Source organism: Myotis lucifugus, unplaced genomic scaffold (assembly GCF_000147115.1).
Source record: "Myotis lucifugus unplaced genomic scaffold, Myoluc2.0 scaffold_14, whole genome shotgun sequence".
NCBI classification, from domain to species: Eukaryota; Metazoa; Chordata; class Mammalia; order Chiroptera; family Vespertilionidae; genus Myotis; species Myotis lucifugus.
Genome location: NW_005871062.1, coordinates 2,218,543 through 2,225,817, shown reverse-complemented (window position 1 = coordinate 2,225,817; position 7,275 = coordinate 2,218,543). Strand labels below are relative to the sequence as shown.

Here is a 7,275-nt window from a genome sequence, read left to right as displayed (position 1 = left end):
CCCATCATTAAGTCCATGCACGTTTATGTTTCAAGGGTCTGATTACATTGTGAGTTGGCTTTGACCCCGCATACTGATGACAGATGCACCCTCCCTCGTTTGTGTGGGTACCTCCTCAGTCCAGGGTGATAACCTCACAACCGCACCTGTCGTTTCACAAGACATGCCTAAAAATTGTAAAAGGAAGGACAGAATTAGAGCCATTTTCTTAGGCTTCCTGTAGGGTGTGTCTTAGTACCCACCCACAGGGCAATGGTATGTGAAGCAATTTCCTTTCCCAAGCCATTCATTCATTCATTCATTCATTCATTCACCAGTCCTCACTCACTACTTCAGTGCCCTCCTGCATGTAAACCAGCAGGAATCACACGCAGGGGGTAAGTGCTCTGACGGGTTTTGCAAAGATGTTCAGAGGAGTGCAGAGGAGGAATGCCTATGGCAGCCTCTAGGGAGAAGCTTCCCGTGGAAGGTGGCCCCTGAGCTGAGTCTCAAAGGAAAGGTCTGACCACACGCCCTCAAGGAGGCTGGGGAAGGCTCTCCTTGCAGCGAGAACAAACAGCTTGTGCAAAACCTGGAGGAGAGCGAGAACATGGTGTGCTCGGGAAAGAACACGTTGTTCACAGCGGCTGGAGTGTGGAGCTTAAGGAGCGGATGGGTAGAGATAAAACCAGAGCAGGAGGCAGGAGGCAGGAGCCAGGCCAGGAGGAGTCTCAGGAGCCATGGCTTAGGGCCTGCTCCCAAGGATGCCTAAAATTCCACTGGCAAAACTTGCTGGAGGTGATGCAGGTTAGTAACCTATGCGAGAACCCATCTCCCGGCTCCTAGTCCAGTGCTTACTTGCTCCTTCACTATTCATTAGGTGCCCCTGGCCAGGCTGCCTCTGGCCACACACTAGCCGGAGCCTTGCCAGGGCGCTGAGTGCAGGAGCCCCGGCTGAGCCAGGCCTGGGACGGTGTCTGAAGCTCAGATGGTTCTGTGGCAGCTGACAGGGCATCTGAGCTGGGACCAAAGATCCTCCCGCCCCCGGAGGCGGCAGCCCACGTTGCTTCCCAAGGCATCCGGCCCTTCCCTTCCGTGGTTAATCTTCACTTTTCATAAAGATGTGTTCCTTAGGGCACCGGGAGCAGAGCACCGCCTGATGGGGACCACATGCCTCGCCCACAGCGGGCGCTTTGGTTCCTGCCAGGCGGGGCTGCAAACATCTTGCCTTCCCTGAGCCAGCTGCCTTCTTAGTGGGGCATCACATGCCGGGAGCCCTTCTCCCCCTGCTACCTAAAAAGCTCATGGGTCCGGGGGCTGAGTGGGGGGGGGTCCCCTTCCCGGAGGGGCGATGCTGCAGAGCGCTGCCAGAGCCCCCACCCCGGCGGGGCAGGCACAGGCCGGCTTCCAGCAAGGATCGCGGGCCACACAAAGGAAATGGCAAGATGGTGAGTCACCCAGAGGCTCGCCTGCTGCCTGGGCTGCTGGCCCACAACAGGACGTTTGTGCTGCGCTCCCGGGGGACCGGGAGGAGGGCACAGGGAGGCAGACATTGTGGGGCGCTGAGTAATGCTGGGGGGCATCTCCGCAGGAAGCAGGGCCGACTTCTGGCGCCTGCCACTGCAAAGCCACCGAGCAGGGACTCAGGCAAGGCTAACAGAGTGCCCCCCCCCCCCCCGCCCCGCCGCCATCTGGTCACACTGCTTGTCCCCTGTGCGGTACATCCTATGTTGCAGAGGACGGTATGCTTTGCAGTGGTGTGAGGGGTTTCAGGCCTGGGGGCATGTCCATTTAACTCTTCCTGCCACCATCTTTGACCCAGCACTGAGAAGGTGCTGAGAGTCTGTGGGATGGAGGGAGGGAAAGAATAAGTCATCATACAGATACTGCAGCACCTGAAGAGCAACCCAAAGCCCTCGCCTCACAGATGGGGACATGAAGCGCAGAGATGGGAATGGCTGGAGCTAGGTCCCACAGGCAGAGGTGGCAGCTTTAGAATTGGGTGCCACACTGCCGGGCCTACGGTGCTCCACTGTGTAGCTGCCGTTGTGTGGCTCAGGGAAAACCAGGAGGTCTGACTGATGTGTGGACAGAGGTCAGGGTGGGGTGAACCCATAGCATGGATAAGATAGTCGTCGAGGGCAAGGTCAGGTCCCAGCCGGGACCTTGGGGAGTGAGGGAGAGAAACCAGAGCAGCAGGAGGCAGGGCTCCAGGCTTTAAGGCGATCACAGTCTCTTGGCAGGGGCAGATCATGGGGTTTACATAAGCTGGAAAGAATCAGCATTGTTGAGCACCTCTATGCCAGGACATTCAATGCTTTAACCCTGAGGGAGGTTCATGACCGATAAAGAAGGCGTCTGGGAGAGCAGGGGCCTCTGGGACATCAGTGACAGCTCCGTCAGGGTCTCAGAGTGGTGGCCACTGGGTGGGGCCACCGTGTGACAGAATCAGCCTCTGGGTCTGGCAGGCCCAGGAACTCAGTGTTGTTGGTGCCCTCGGAGGGGGTCAACGTCTCAGAAGTAACACAATCAACTCACACTGAGTCGGAGGTAGCACCGCGAGACTGGGGTGCGGACGGGTGGAGGTTTTCTCCCTGTGAGAAGGTGAGCAGTACAGGGTAGGAACACTGCCCAGGAGCGTGGAAGCAGAAGCAGAGCTTTAGTGCCCAAGCCAGACCCTCTGTTCCCCGGTGGCCCTGTTTCCGTGGCGGGTGGCCAGCCACGGGCTGCACATCTGAACTCTGAGGCTGGGCATGCCCAGGGCAGTGAGCACAGACCTGGCCTTTCTCCGTGGCCTTTTCTTTCAAGCAGGCCATCCTCGCCATGCTCCTCACTGACAGCGATCTTCTTCCAGCCCAAACCCAAACCACAGACTAGCTGAGAGCTCCCGACTAGCTGATCCAGCCTCAAGCTGGGCCCCCTGATGAGATTCAGACAGTCCAGAAGCACTGGGCCTCCTCTCGACAGACCAGGACTCAAGGCAGGTGCTGTCCATTCACAACAAGAATCATTTCCCACCTCTAGCAGTTCCCAGTTCCTTAACAGAAGCTGATTTTATTTTAAGAATGAGAGTACTGGACTCCCTCTCACCCCTAAGTCCCCCCCTCCCCCCGCCCCCTCCTCCCAAAATCCCTAAATTATCCACTTTAAAGATGAGGAGTTTAGAAGTCTAGTAACTTCCCAAAATCACATGGCTATAAAGTGATGGCACCAAGATTCAAATCTACCCTATCACGTATGCCTTCCCTTAAGACTATTAATGACAATGATAATAAAGGTCACCGATTGCCAAGGACGTGCATACGTACACACGGCACTTTATATATGTTTTTTTCATGTAATCCTCACAGCAACAGCAGAAGACGGTTCTCGTCTGCGGTTTAGAGGGGAGAGTGGAAGTGTGGAGTGATGAAGGGACTTGCCCAGGCCAAGGCCACACAGCTACCAAGTGCAGGAGTTGGATTTCAAACCAGTTTGTCTCCCTCTCCATCCAAGCTCTTAGCCACCCCAGTGCATTCGGAGCAAAGCACAATTTCTGCAATCACTCACCCCCACGGTACCCCTGGGTCCTGCCCTGGGCAGAAGTGGCCCTATCTGGGATTACCAAAGTCCAGAGCCTCGCCCTCAGCCTTGTCAGTTGAAGGATTAGGTTTATATCAGCTTCCCAGAGAGGAACAGGTTCAGGCAGGCTGACTTATGATGACTCACCCCCAAGGTCGGAGCCAAACCTAAGGAGTTAATTCACCTGCGAGGTACACCGACCAGGAGGTTGTGTAAGAGCACTGAATTCGAAGTCAGACGTAGCTGGGTCTGAAACCCCATCCGTCACCTCCTAACTCCAAGACTTTGGACATGTTACCCACCCTCTTTGAATCCCAGCTACGGCCTCACAGAATGGGGAAATGGGTGCCAACCTTGTGCAGTGACTGTGGCTTAAACAGATATTGTGGGTAAAATGTTTAGTGCAGTGGTTGACGCTTAGTAGAAGCTCAATAAACGGGAATACTTTTAATTATTATGATTGCTTGAAAACTGGGCTTGGCCACCTGATAAGGTCTCCCTGCCCCTGGCTGGTGGGCAGGTTACATTGTAAAAAACAAATTCCAGCTCAGAAGGCTGGTGGGAGAACCCAGATAAGAAGATGGGGCCTGAGCCCCAAGCCTCTGATAGTGGGATGAGGTGCACCCCCTTCCCTCCCACCCTCGGGGTATTGCTGTTGGAACACCCAGTTCTGACTCGGAGCCTGTCTTATCTTGGACAGAACTGCTCATGACAACCAAGTCTCTTTTCCCAGTACTTCCCTCCCACTGAGAAGCAGGCCTCATGCCACCTCATCTTCAAGGCCCCTGGTGGGTAAACTTGTCCCCTCTTCTAGGCCCTGATCAAATGTGCCTTCGTGTGTGAGGCCTTCCCAGCTCTCCCAGGCAGAGGTGGAGCAACTACAGGCCGATCATACAAAAAGTACCTTGCAGGAGTTGGGACACAACAGTGGAGAACACAGAGGTGGCTCTTCTCATCTGGAGCTTGAAGTCTAATGGGACAATAAACAAAGCAAACTAGTAAACCAAATCGGGGTGATGGGGTATCAGGAAAGACCTTTATAAAGAGGTGGCATTTACCCTGAGGCCAGAAAGATGAAATGGAGCCAGGTTTGCCAAGAGCTGGGAACAAAAGGTTCCTGGCATAAGGAACAGCTTTTACTTTCCCAGGAGGGAAAGAATTTGGTGTTTCTCATTGTTCACAAAATCGGGCTGGAGCAGATGGAAAGGGTGGGAGGAATCATAGCAATCAGACACAGGCAGAGAGGCCTTGCCTCTCTGTGTATCCAGCCAGAAATGTGACAGTGAGGATAAGACTTGTTACCATTTATTGAGCATCTACTACGTGCCAGGTACTGTGTAGGCATTTTCCATAAACTCTCTCATTCAATCCCTCCCACCCCGACTCAGTACACAATATCCATATTCACGCTCTGGTTTTGCTCTATGGTCAGTATTTCCCTGCAGGTCTGTTTCCCTGCACACTCCTCCTCTACCCCCATTAGACTGGAAGCTCCTCTGTAAAACATCTCGAGACCCCAGCACAAGGCACTGGAACAGGGAGCTGCAGTATCTGTGGAGTTTTCAGCAACACTCCTCTTCACCTAGTCTTGAGCAGCTACAATGTGGGGGAGGGGAGAGTCAGGAACAGGCATTCACACAGTCCAGGTAAAGTTTGTAGAAAACACATCAGGCATCTTGTTGTGATGATTTAAGAAAAACTTAGTTACATCAGTAGCATGCTCACAAGTCTTATTGAGGTCAGCCAGTTCCAGGATACTCCACACAGGGGCTAATCTCACCACTTTGTGTGTTAGTGTCTACCACGAAGGATGGCAGTCCCAGACCTGCCCCTCACCCCATGGAGTAGTGTGATCTTCACAGGCCATACGAGCACCTGCAGATAGCAGGGATGAGTCCGTTCCATTCAATATTGTCATTGAGCACCTACTCTCTTCTAGACCCTGTGGCAGCTGTTCTGTTAGACATAAAAATGAATCCAGTGTCCTCTGCTCTCTTAGTCACCACATTGCAGAACTGTGCAATGATCTAATGGAAGTACAGGCAGCGCAGTGATGGGGAGGTGATGGATATAGCAAGAGCCAGATCACAAACAGCCTTGGATGCCAAGGCCAAAGGCTTTGGACTTTTAGTGGACTTCCTTTGCATGAAACTAATGGAAGAGGAGGGAACCTAAAATGTGGTTTTCATTTTTAGTTCTGCTTTTGAAAGTAGGAAATTGTAAATAGCTCTATTTTTGAAAGGGCCATTCTGGGAGAAAGTGAAGAACAGAGGAAGGCATTTGTGATGGTAGAGGCTTGGGGCAACTCATGTCATTCACAGGATGAGCAAGCCCTGGGGCTGGGAGAGAGGGAGGGAGCAGAGTGAGATGTTGAGGAATGGGGAGTGAGAGTGGCAGGACTGTTGCTATGGAGATATCTCTCAAAGTTTACCCAAGAGTCCTGAAACCAGGGACAACTGAGATATCATGTTGAATGGAAAACTACTGGCCTTGAGTTGGAATCAGATTCCAATTCAATCCCTGTCACAGATTAGCTGTGTGACTTGGAACAAGTCACTTCATTCTCTGAACCTGTTCTCTCAGCTGAACAGTGGGGATTACAACTTCCAAATATGGGTTATAATAGGTAAAAAGATGTGTGAAGCTTCCTTTTACTGAATCCAAGAATCAAAGTCTTTCTCTTGGTGGTGAGTTGGCATGAATCTCTTCTTCCTCTTTGCATGTTCTCATCTTGTCATCACATGACCTTGGCCAAAAGCTGGGCTTTCTACCCTGTGATTCCTAAAGGCTCCTCTAGCTCTAAACATCTAGATTTCTATGACAAACTTGAATTTTGTCAGATTCAGTTGACGCAGGTCTACAGAGCGCCCAAATGAAGCTATTATCCAAAAGAAAATTATAGTCAGGTCTATAAATAATACATGCTGCATATTTACACATATTTTATTGAATCTTGGCAGACTGTGCAACCTATTCTGGTTTGATTTTTCAAATGAAAATGTTGTTTATTGCTTAAAGGCAGACAGCAGTGAGAAGGCAATTATGTTATTATGGCCATTAAAGACAGGCTATATATAGCGTCCCTCCGGTAGGTCTCCTCACCATTCCCAACTGGAAATTTCCCTCACTGAAATTCACCACAACCAGTGGGGATGGTTTGTTTTGAAAGTGTAACACAGAAAAAAAAGAGCACCACCCAAAAGAAGGGAAGGTCGAGGGAATGGGAGACCACCACACACCTTTTTCAGGCCTGTTGGAAAGGCATCAGCCGCCCTTGGTGGGAACTCTGACCAGAGGGTGATGAAACAATAGTGACCTTGAGCCAGGGATTGGCAGGTTGACCCAGCACCTTCTGTGCAAGGACCCTTGGTCTCCAAATGAGCAAACTATGTATATTCTTCACCTTCCAGTGAATCAGGGGCTAGTCAGGGTTAGATTCAGAGGTTCTTCGGTTTCTTGAATCACCAAATCAGAGTTAAGGGATCTAAAATGGATACAAGAGGATCCCAATGTGAAGGGTATAGTCCAGTGGTCGGCAAACCATGGCTCACGAGCCACATGCAGTTCTTTGGCCCCTTGAGTGTGGTTCTTCCACAAAATACTGACTTCTGCACATGGGCCACAAAGTTTCAATTGCACTGTACGTGCACGCTGGCACGTGGTATTTTGTGGAAGAGCCACACTCAAGGGGCCAAAGAGCCGCATGTGGCTCGTGAGCCGCAGTTTGCCGACCAC

General features: G+C 51.7%; 1 long non-coding RNA gene across 1 annotated transcript; it reads left to right on the top strand.

Annotated features, from left to right (window-relative positions):
- The first annotated feature begins 670 nt into the window (after positions 1 to 670).
- On the top strand, positions 671 to 5,464 carry LOC111825110. The gene is made up of 3 exons (XR_002828210.1): positions 671 to 786; positions 2,791 to 2,963; positions 3,330 to 5,464. It is a non-coding gene; the product is annotated as an uncharacterized LOC111825110 (long non-coding RNA).
- Positions 5,465 to 7,275: the final 1,811 nt, after the last annotated feature.